Raw genomic sequence first — 12,680 nt, 5'->3', positions numbered from 1 at the left:
GCAGAGAGTAGTGGTAGTGCCAAGTCTCATCTCAAAGGCCAAAGTGTACTCATCTCCTGAGGGTTCGGCTAGCAGCAACAACTGTCCGTCTACATAGCCTGACCCACTCCAGGTAAAGGTCTCTCTGCTTTGATTTATCAGGAAACCTGCAACAGAAAGTTGAACATTTATTTGGTAATTTGCTAAAACTACAGAAAAGTTCCCACTTATAAAACCTCCTCCAGTGGCTGACCATTAGGTCTACCAATCTAACCAAATCTACCCTAACATAACCAATCCTAATATATCCTAAACTATCCAATTCTTACCTAAACCAGTCTATCCTAACCTAAACTAACCAATCCTAACCTAACCTGATCTAACCTAGTCTAGCCTGTCTTAACCTATCGTATCCAAACACATTTCCGTATCGATTTTTAGTATTACATTGGTCCTACAAGACCATTATATGCACTCCAGAGTGGTTATTAAGTACTCACAGCAGAAAGAATATAACAGCAAATCTTATTATCCACCTATCCCCTATCAGAGAGATCAACATTCCACAAACTCTCTGAACAAAGGGCTGGGAGTGGGAGTGTTCTCTGTTTTACACTCGATTTTCGGGTATTATCATATAAAACTGTGACCAAAATTGACTTACTTATGAAATGAGATTCCTCTACTCTTCGTAACTTTATTTTTGTAGTTCTTGCAGTTAATTACAAAGCACTGGGTGCCTTTTGTTTCTTCTTTCCGCGTTTTCCCCATGCTTTCCCCATACAGCTGATGACTGGCGCAACCTTTCAAAATGGCGCCTTTGAATCCCGCCCGCGGTCACGTGATGTCCAATCTAGCGAAGCTAATATATATCTGTGGGTGTAACAATAATCTCCTGTCACCTTACGGCACATTCCAACGGCTGGTGACCAAATTATGGTAAAGTATAAGGGCGTAATGGTGTGTTGGCGATACCTGCTGATGTAAAGACACAAACTACATGTCTCTTATTTATTTTCTCAGAATTCGTTGGCTGCTGGCTCCCAGCTGGATGTTAGAAGAAGGTGTGCAGGTCTGATACAATTAAGTGTGCCCAGTTTCAGTGGACGACCCGTATGGCTATGGATCAGAAACAGAAAAGAGAGCCTGCGCATAGCGTTTGAAAAGCACGTCGAAAACAGGGCCAATAATGGTGTCCAAATCTTAGGTTGTCGGGACTCTCTCTATCAAGGGACTCTAGAGTAGGCGCGGCCGGGAGACCTTGAAGCACGGACCGCTGGCCAAGTGACAAATCATCTGTGACATCAAGATCAAGCTCATCGCCCCGCCCAGCTGTCGCTCGCTGCCCCGAGGGTGAGTTTTGGACTTTTGTGTTTTGGTCACTGTGGTGGCCAGGCGCCTTGTTCACCCGTGCCATCAAGATCACCCGCTGAGGGTGAATTTTGGTAACTGTGGCCAGGCGCCTTGTTCACCCGTGCCATCAGGATCACCCGCTGCCCCGAGGGTGAATTTTGGGTAACTGTGGTGGCCAGGCGCCTTGTTCACCCGTGCCATCAGGATCACCCGCTGCCCCGAGGGTGAATTTTGGGTAACTGTGGTGGCCAGGCGTCTTGTTCACCCATGCCATCAGGATCACCCGCTGCCCCGAGGGTGAATTTTGGGTAACTGTGTTGGCCAGGCGCCTTGTTCACCCGTGCCACCAAGATCACCCGCTGCCCCGAGGGTGAATTTTGGGTAACTGGTGGCCAGGCCTTGTTCACCCGTGCCATCAGGATCACCCGCTGCCCGAGGTGAATTCTGTAACTGGTGGCCAGGCGCCTTGTTCACCCGTGCCACCAAGATCACCCACTGCCCCGAGGGTGAATTTTGGGTAACTGTGTTGGCCAGGCGCCTTGTTCACCCGTGCCATCAGGATCACCCGCTGCCCCGAGGGTGAATTTTGGGTAACTGTGTTGGCCAGGCGCCTTGTTCACCCGTGCCACCAAGATCACCCGCTGCCCCGAGGGTGAATTTTGGGTAACTGTGTTGGCCAGGCGCCTTGTTCACCCGTGCCATCAGGATCACCCGCTGCCCCGAGGGTGAATTTTGGGTAACTGTGTTGGCCAGGCGCCTTGTTCACCCGTGCCATCAGGATCACCCGCTGCCCCGAGGGTGAATTTTGGGTAACTGTGTTGGCCAGGCGCCTTGTTCACCCGTGCCATCAGGATCACCCGCTGCCCCAAGAGTGAGTTTTGATCACTGTGGTGGCCAGGCGCCTTGTTCACCCGTGCCATCAGGATCACCCGCTGCCCCGAGGGTGAGTTTTGGTCACTGTGGTGGCCAGGCGCCTTGTTCACCCGTGCCATCAGGATCACCCGCTGCCCCGAGGGTGAGTTTTGATCACTGTGGTGGCCAGGCGCCTTGTTCATCCGTGCCATCAGGATCACCCGCTGCCCCAAGAGTGAGTTTTGATCACTGTGGTGGCCAGGCGCCTTGTTCACCCGTGCCATCAGGATCACCCGCTGCCCCGAGGGTGAGTTTTGATCACTGTGGTGCCCAGGCGCCTTGTTCACCCGTGCCATCAGGATCACCTGCTGCCCCGAGGATGAGTTTTGATCACTGTGGTGGCCAGGCGCCTTGTTCACCCGTGCCATCAGGATCACCCGCTGCCCCCAGGGTGAGTTGTGATCACTGTGGTGGCCAGGCGCCTTGTTCACCCGTGCCATCAGGATCACCCGCTGCCCCCAGGGTGAGTTGTGATCACTGTGGTGGCCAGGCGCCATGTTCACTCATGCCATCAGGATCACCCGCTGCCCCGAGGGTGAATTTTGATCTCTGTGGTGGCCAGCCCGCTCTGCTGCTGCGAGAGGGCGTGGCTTCCACTCCTCCATTATAGCATTTTTGCTGAACACCGGTAGTTGCTCAGCCCAACCGGTACTGGCTGAAATGACTGGTAAGCAGGGAATGATTTATAGGACTCGCAATGGCCCGGGACGGGGCCATGACACTGGCGTTGCAGGCAGCACTGGCGGGGTTGTTTCGGCATCCAGCCGCGGTGATGAACCTTTTCCCTGTGTTATATGTGGCGTAAATATTGGTGAGGAGGACTCTCTTGAGTGTGAGCATTGCCAGACCTGGACTCATGGTGCTCAAAAGTGTTCTGGCCTTCCACTCTAAGCTTTCAAGAATGTAGTGGAATTTTCCACTCTTGGCGTCTGTTATGTTTGTACTTCCTGTCGGCTAGGACGTAGTCAAAAACAACCTTGTAGCAATGATCTAGCTCAACTCTTTGAAACAGTTAAAGGCTTGAGTAATGCAGTTGCCAAGCTGTCTGATGAGATCAAAGTACTTAGATCAGGTCCAGGGCCAGTCACTCCAGCTCCTGGATCTGTTCCAATGCCTAGCCCCACAGAAATTAGGAATATCTTGCATGAGGAGGCTGTGGAAATCAGGGAAAGAGAGAAAAGAGGCGACACTGTGATCATTCATGGTTTGGGCTCAGATGTTGAATCCCTCTCTCAGAAGTTCAGGGATGTGGTGTCTTTTCTTTTTGGTGTTGGCAAATCTATCTCTTTGGAGGAAATTGTGCCCATTAAGCCTGACCTGTGTCGTGCCAAGATCAAGGATACTGCTGCTAGATGGGATTTGCTAGACGCAGCGAAGAGACTAAAAAACTCTTATTTTGATAAAGTGTATATCACCAGAGACATAACGTTTAAGCAACGGGCAGTTCTTAAAGAACGTCTGTCCTCTTGCATGCAGGACTCTAACAGTGGTGCTCTGCACCCAACTATGATGCATATCAACGACGAGGATAATCTGCCCAAAGATGTCAGTGGTGATGGAGGTGGAGCTATTGGTGGACTTACGTCCTCAGATGGAGTCCGCAGTGTAAACTCAAGATCAGCTAGTAACGGCCACGCTGCTGGTCATACTTAAAAAACTAGCTCCACCAGCGTTACCCAACACTCATATCCTATGTTCTAAACTTTTTAATATTGCACTTTCCAATTTAAATTGCCTTTCTAATAAAGTTTTTTACGTGAATAAATTTTGCCATGAGGAGGATATAGCCATATTTTCAGTTACAGAAACATGGCTACAGCCAGTTATAAAAGATTCAGTTGTTAACATTGATGGCTATTCTCTATTTCGTAATGACTATGGTTTAATTTTTCCAAAGCATGGTGTTTGCACCTATGTCAGAAACAATATTAAGGTTCACAAGTTTAATGACTCTGTCTCCTTTCCCAACACCTTAACTTTGTCTGCCTATGTTGAATTTGTATATCCTAACAGTTTACCATCCTCCATCTTACACTCAGGAAGAGAACATTGCCCTTATTGACTTCATTGGGACTTCAATCTGCCCTCAATCTCTTGGAATGATGTGGTGCCAGATCATAACATTGCTGCTTGTGACACCATGTTTCTTAACCTATTCCAAACTTTGGGTCTCTATCAATGGATTTTAGAACCAACCTTTATTAAGTCAGGAAACATTTTTTATTTAATCCTTACCACTGAAGATGACCGTATTCAAGATATCATCATATTTCCTCCTTTTCCTAATTGTGGTCATGCTCTTGTTAAAGTAGCATATCTATATCAAGGAGAAGACACTCGTGATAGGGTTGGTGCTCCTCTATTGGACTGGGCCAGAGGTAACTATGGTAGGATCTGCAATGCCCTTCACCAAATTGATTGGGATTATGAGCTAATGCATCTTGATGTTGACACTGCTAATGCCTTTTTATCCAACACCCTGATCCAGTTAGCCAACCAATTCATCCCTATCAAGAGGCCTCGCAGTAAGTGTCCTCCTTGGAGTAAAGATATTCCTCGTAATCTATTCAAACAATGCAGCAAATTTTGGATGGAATATAAACACTTACGACAAACTCATGGTAGACAGTTTTATCTCACGCTACAAAAGCTATTCAAGTTTAATGAGACCAATGCTATTCTAAGGGCTTCCGCCCTAACCACTCAGATGAACTATGAGGACAGGCTCATCCAGTTCCACTCTGTTAAACCTAAGCTGTTCCACTCCTGCATCAGGAACAAAAAAGTTGATCATCCTAAAGTTGGTCCTCTTATGGTAAATGGAAATCTAACGGATGACCCAGATTGTATGGTGAATACATTGCCAAAAGTTTTGCCTCTGTATTTGTTGTGGAGTCTTCCAATAATGTGTTTCCCCACCAAGTGTGTAATGGCAATATATCAGATGTCCAGTTCTCACCAAGATAAGTTGAATCCCACTAAAAAACTCTGAATGCCGACAGTGCTATGGGACCAGATGGCCTCCACCCTTGGCTACTTAAGGAATGTGCTCTTGAGCTTGCCTACCCCATGGCTATTCTTTTCAATATGTCAATGGCCTCAGGCTTCCTTCCCCAATTGTGGAAACTTTCCCATGTATCCCCCATCTATAAGAAAGGCCCTTGTAGCAATCCTCCAAACTACAGACCTATCAGCCTCAATCCCATACCCTGCAAAACTATGGAGCGCATTATCTGCAAGTCTCTTTTTGGTTTCATTGAAGACCACTTACTGTCTGACGAACATCAGTTTGGCTTCAGGCCAAACAGATCTGTGTCTGACCAGCTCCTACTCACTTACGATTATGTAACCTACTGGTACGACCAGGGTCATGTGGTGGAATTGATACTATTTGATTTTGTCAAGGCGTTTGATCGTGTTCACCACCAGGTACTGGTAGAGAAATTAATTTTATTGGGATCTCTGGGAATCTTTTACAATGGATCATCAGCTTTCTTGTTTGTCACACCATGAGGGTCTCTATCAATGGTTATGTAAGTTCTCCTAAGCCAGTTCTAAGTGGTGTTCCTCAAGGCTCCATTCTTGGACCACTCCTGTTTCTTATCTTCATAAACCACACTTGTTCTCAACTCCATTGCGAGTACAAAATGTTTGCAGATGATCTTAAACTTTACCTCCATTTAGCTCCTTTCTCAAATTCTGATCAAGCTTCACAAGAAATGCAAAGTAGTATTGATATGCTGTCAGCCACTGCCTTCTCCTGGGGCTCAGATTCTCCTCTAACAAGTGTGTCCACCTCATTTTGCTAGACAACAACATGTGATGATAGACAATCTTTATCCTCTATACACACTTGATGGTACATCAATCAACCGCTGTTCAACACACAAAGACCTTGACGTGATTGTAGACAACAAATTGAAATTTCACCAACATATCAGAAGTATTGTTACAAAGGCTGGAGGCATTTCTACCAACCTGTTGAAGTCCACTGTCTGTTGCTCAGCTAGGTTCCTGTCTTCCTTGTATATCTCTGAGGTTAGACCTATTCTGGATTTTGCTTCCCCTGTCTGGAATTTGGGTTACCAGGGAGATCTGAAATTGTTGGAATCTGTGCAACGTAGGTGGACTGAGCAGGTTATTGAGCTAAATGACCTCTCATATGCTGATAGACTGGACAGGCTTGACTTTTTTTCAGTGAGAGGTAAAATGTTGAGACAAGACATGATCTACTGCTACAAAATATTCCATGGTCTATGCTCTGTTCAACCTTCTGATGTTTTCACATTGTCCCCACAAGTGGGCACTAGAGGCCACCAATTCAAGATCCTGATGCAACACACTGAAATGGACGCTCGTAGGAGATTCTTTTCTTGTTGGGTGATTCAGCGTTGGAACTCCTTGCCCTCTGATGTGGTTAATGCTCCCAGCCTTTCAACTTTCAAGTCTAAGCTACAGTTACTTCTGAGCGCTGAACTCTCCTCCTTTTAATTACCTTTTCTAACTATTTCTTCTATAACTTTTAATTCTATTGTTCAAGTTTAATATTAGGATAAGCTGAAGTTATGTCATTTTAATTGGAAGACACACTTAACCAGTTACTATATGTCAATTGTGTTAGTAGTGCTGCCTGCTCGCCTGACTGGAGTGTCCGACTATTTCTTTTTGGGCCTTGCCTTCCCTGCCCAGTCTAGGCTGGTTGTCGGTTGGTATGGCCCTACCAGGTGAGAACCTGGTGAGGCGCCTTGTTCACTCGTGCCATCAGGATCACCCGCTGCCCCGAGGGTGAGTTTATGGTAACTGTGGTAGCCAGGCGCCTTGTTCACCCGTGCCATCAGGATCACCCGCTGCCTCGAGGGTGAGTTTTGGGTAACTGTGGTGGCCAGGCGCCTTGTTCACCCGGAGGAAGGCGGGCAGATGCGGGGGTCACCTGGGAGGCTGGAGCTGAAATCTTGACCTGTGGCAAGACGGCTTTTGTAGAATGCAGCAATTATGAAAGACAGAGAGGGGAGTGAAAAGCAGCATTAGTGACAGTAATAGGCAGGGAGGAGTGGGCTAGGAGGCTAGGGGAGGACAACGGGGCAATCTGTACAGTGATGGGGCTGTATGGAGACAAAAAGGAAATAGAAAGAAGGGGGAAAATTTACGAAACCTTAGCCACCTCTGGCAAAGTTAATACTTACATCATAGATTTCTTTTTGGTCCCTGAATGCAGTGCAGTGACAAGTGACTTCCGGAAAGGAGAAATAATCCAATTCAGGGACCATGGCGGCGGCCGCCATGGTGACGGTGCTGCCGCCGCAGCATAAAGAATAGCTAGAGAGGATTTAGGGGGGGGCATATTTAGCTTACTCCAACTGAACTTTATGACCTAACAGTTAACGGGGGTGGGGGGCTTCACCCTCCCTGGACCCCTCATGTATATGCAACTTATTTCTGCGAGGAGGTATTTCTCGCAACACACACAAGTGCATTGTCCTATGGCGGCCGCCACCAGAGGAGGCAGCTGGGTCAATTATTATCCCCTATTTTCAACAATAGATAGTCCCTGAATTGGATTCTTTCTCCTTTCCGGAAGTCACTTGTTACTGCACTGCATTCAGGGACCAAAAAGAAATCCATGATGTAAGTATTAACAGAGGCGTTCCAAGAGTCTTTGGTACCCGGGCGGAGCGGTAATTTTACCCTTTCCCAGGTATATATATATATATATATATATATATATATATATATATATATATATATATATATATATATATATATATATATATATATATATATATATATATTAGTAACTCTTGATTTACGTGTTTGGTTTATTTTTGTATCTTGTGAGGTCCAAAATCTAAATAAATTTTTAATTTACATGTTTTTCACTTATATGCAATATTTTATGGATGTCTCACATAGCTGGACTCACACGCCATGTGACCACTGCTGAGCTCGGTTCTTCCCAGCCATGCCACTTGAACAACTAATACAGTATACCGCTGCCATCTTCACTTCAACAATAGGGGGTGTGGACAAGTACCGGTACCAGTACCGGTACTAGCATTACCAGCCATACGATGCAACGGTACCGATAACAGACTGCTCATTCGTGCCGGTACCAATACTAGCCAGTCTGTAGTGACTTTATGGTGTCCTCATTTCTTCCTCACACGAGTGAGGCTGAGATTGAAGTGCCTGAGTGGATATCTCTCCGGTGATATGTTTTCTCTCTCTCTCTCTCTCTCTCTCTCTCTCTCTCTCTCTCCACTGAATGAGGTGAATAATTATTTTCAATAGAAACCTACCTCTTGTTTGATTTACATTGTTTTTGATTTACGTGACCTCTTCAAGGACACAATACTGTGCTCGTAAACTAGTTACCTGTATCTATCTATCTATTCATTCATCTATCTATCTATCTATATCCTATATATATATATATATATATATATATATATATATATATATATATATATATATATATATATGTAATAGTATGTAATGTATGTGTATATATAATATATATATATATATATATATATATATATATATATATATATATATATACATAAGTTAACCATGTTTGAACTTCCGCCGCCGCCTCCTCCCTGTTGCGTTTAGTTAGACTTGGCTGTACCTCAATACCACGCGAGTCCCCCGACTCCAAAGAGGGTAGCTCACTCTGGTATATATATATATATATATATACCGTGAAAGTTGTTTTCCTTTCTATCTTTCTATAGAGAGGATGAAAACATAGGAGAAAGGAGAAGGGGTGTGGGGAGGGAGGGTCAGAAAGGAGACTCATGTCAGAGCTTTGGTCAGTGCTTTGACCTGACACAGGTCAGGTGTCATGTCCGCCTGCCACACACACACACACATATATATACACACACACACACACACACACACACACACACACAAAGGTGTAATGAGAGAGGATGTGGGGGAGGATGGGGGCAGAAAAGAGGGGAGTCAGATCAGGGCTTTGGTCAAAACATGACTTGTCTCAGATCAGGTCAGGTCCTGACATGTCTCACACACACACACACACACACACACATACACACACACACACACACACACAAAGGGGGAATAAGAGTGGTGTGGGGAGGGAGAGCAGAAAGGAGAGCCAGATCAGGGCTTTGATCAGGATATATGACCTGACTCAGGTCAAACGCATGTGACCTGACAAGTCAAGACGTGACCTGACTCTCCCTTCTGCCTCCTCTTCTAGACTGCTAACCATTCCCTTTCTGTCTCATGTGTGTGTGTGTCTGTGTGTGTGTCATACCAAACCCCTTATGTATGACCTGACTCTCCTTCTGCTAGTAAACCTTCCCCCACACACCCTTCTAATTTCCCCTTATGTGTGATGTGCCGGGAAAAACTTGCCTGTTGCCCCAAGCTGGCGCCAACGCAGTGAAAAAAAGGCCCAGTGTGGGTTACGGACAACCGACAACTCGCTCCCCGGATGGGCGTACAGCGGGCATGCTAGTAGCCACAACGGTTAGAGGAGAACACCAGGTTACGGACCGACAACTCGCTCCCGGATGGGCATGCAGGCCAGGCATTGCTGTGCTAGCCACAACAGTTGAGAGAAAACAGCCAGTGTGACAACGCCTTAAGGCAGTGAGGCCGCTGATTGGGTTAGCGCCGGTGATGATGTCGGTGGACTCCCAGCAGATCACAAGTGTGTTTTCAGAGCTCACTCAATCATAAGGCTTCATCTGTGGCTTTACAACGACCGTTCCCTCTTCCTGTTTTCTTCCTTTTCCAAGGTACGTATTTTGTGATAACAAGAGTAAGTAAGGAGAGCAAATATATATATATATATATATATATATATATATATATATATATATATATATATATATATATATATATATATACATATATATATATATATATATATCCGATATATATATATATATATATATATATATCGGATATATATATATATATGCTATATATAGTTTTTATACCTCGAGTTTGCGATCCTATATATAACTGCCTTCGGAACGAAGTGAGCGCGATACATCAAGAGCGTACTGTGTATATATTTCGCTGTAAGTATAGCACATATAACGCTTTATTTCAGGTATGACAGCATCATTGCAATAATATATATATATACCCCCAATTTCCCTGGTCCTCATAGCCCTCCCCACTACCAGGTGTTTTAATTTTGTTGAAGGGGCTGTTAATATTATCTGTTATTCCTTATCATCGCTTGTAGACGCAGTATATGTTTGATGCGCTGGTAAAACTTGAGTAACACAACGTATGTGATAGCTTGGAAACATAGTAATGCCGTGGGAGCAATATATGGATATAGTGATATCTATATATATATACCGTTGATATATATTTTACTATAATAAGATTCCATGGTAAAGTTCTGCATTCTTCCATCTCACAACGGTACTTCTCTCACTTTTCATCGGTTAGATCTCATTATTCTATGCATTTTGAACCCCCATTTATGTGCGCCTGAACTGCTAGAATACGGCATGCTAGCAATATATAGGTTGAAACGTTAGTGACTTTCTTGCACGGCTGCCTCGATGGGCACAATGGAGGACTGGGAGGAAACTTTTGCAACACCCACATGTTGACATTTCATGGGTAACTAACTCTGGAAGCGACTCATATATTTCTTATTCCACCGCTATGTTGTGTTGGCAACTCGGCACAGATCCATCAATCTCATTGGCCTTTTCCAAACTTTCAAGAAACAATGCTGTGGGCAGAAATAAGAACAGTACATGCATTTATGACAAATCCACATCCTATTATTTCATATGGGAATGAGGAAGGAGGCGAGATTTAAATCAGTCCAGGAACATGTCTTGGTAAAGATTCGTTTTATCAACATTATAATTTCAAGATACTGATTGCTTATTTCTGAACAAAATATGATGCTGTTTATCATGGAGATAGTATTTTTTCTCAAGAAATCACTAAATGATTGACTGTTCAATGCCTTAATGGACCTGCCACAGCCACAAAATAGCTCGCACAGAGGTTCAACAGGGGGACCCATGGGAAATCAGGGTTTTGGGTGGGGAGCATATTTAAACTTCTAAAATGAGTTTACTTTACATAACCTAACTAACAGGGCTTCGCCCCCCTCGAGGAGATATTTCTCACAACACCGCCGCCGCATATGGGTGTGCTTTGTCATGCTTTGGCTTACGTCAGTATTATCCAACTTACTTCAGGAAAATCGCTATCGACGTTTCTCTCACGCAGTTTGCAACACACATAAATGGGGCTCAAAATGCATAGAATCATAAACTTTAACCAATGAGAGTGTGAGAAAATGGGAAGAAAGTATCCCAGTCCCCGTGACGCCTTAGGCCAGTTTTAGGCGGCTGCAAAACTTTAACTAACCTTTCAAAAATCGCCAGCAGCATTTCTAGCAGTTGCAGCACACATAAATAGGGGTTCAAAATATGTAGAATATTCAATGATCTAACTAATGAGAAATGTGTTGCATAAAAATATATGCTGTGAGACTGAGAAGAAAATATATATATATAGATTCCACTCCTCCACACCAACCTCAGAGCATCCCTAACCAAAGTTCACATTCACAGGCCAACCTAGAGGACCTGCTGGGCAGCGACACCCTCAGCCCCAACACGGCCTTCCAAGCTCTCAAGTGTACAGAAGCCTTCCTGCAGAAGTCAGGGCAACTCGACAGGGAACTAATCCCCACTCGTGACAGACTAACAGGCTTAAAACACCTGATAGCAACTACCACTGATGGGGCTCTGGGCCGTGATCCCTAACTTTTTAACTAGCCCCATTAAACCCTCAAGTAAGTTTTGATCACTGTGGTGGCCAGGCACCTTGTTTGGAGACCCGTGCCATCAGGTTCACCTGCTGCCCCGAGGTGAGTTTTGGTCACTGTGGGTGGCCAGGTGCCTTGTATTCACATGGAGGGAGGCGGGCAGGTGTGGGGGGTCACCTGGGAGGCAGAATACAGGCTGAAAACCTGACCTGCGGCAAGACGGCTTTTGTAGAATGCAGCAATTATGAGAGAGACAATTTGGACAGTTCCTCCCTACTCAGAATCGACTTGAAGGGACTTGACAGCAGACAATCCCCAGACATCATCCACTCCCCTATTCACCCAAACCATTCCACCAATCATTCCCCAATGGATCCTGTTACTATATCCATAACTCCCATCACCATCCCCAATAGATCCTCTATCCTCAGCTCCAGAGCTGTAAACCCTCCATACCCCTCATCTGGGGGGGCCCCGATGACAGGGGCCCCCAACTATGAGAGAGAGAGAGAGAGAGAGAGAGAGAGAGTATATATATATATATATATATTATATATATATATATATATATACAACAATGCCTATATATATATATAAATAAATATATTCTGTTGGTATGCAGTAAATATATATATATATATATATA

Source organism: Eriocheir sinensis, chromosome 24 (genome assembly GCF_024679095.1).
Source record: "Eriocheir sinensis breed Jianghai 21 chromosome 24, ASM2467909v1, whole genome shotgun sequence".
NCBI lineage: Eukaryota > Metazoa > Arthropoda > Malacostraca > Decapoda > Varunidae > Eriocheir > Eriocheir sinensis.
This window is presented reverse-complemented; position numbering follows the sequence as displayed.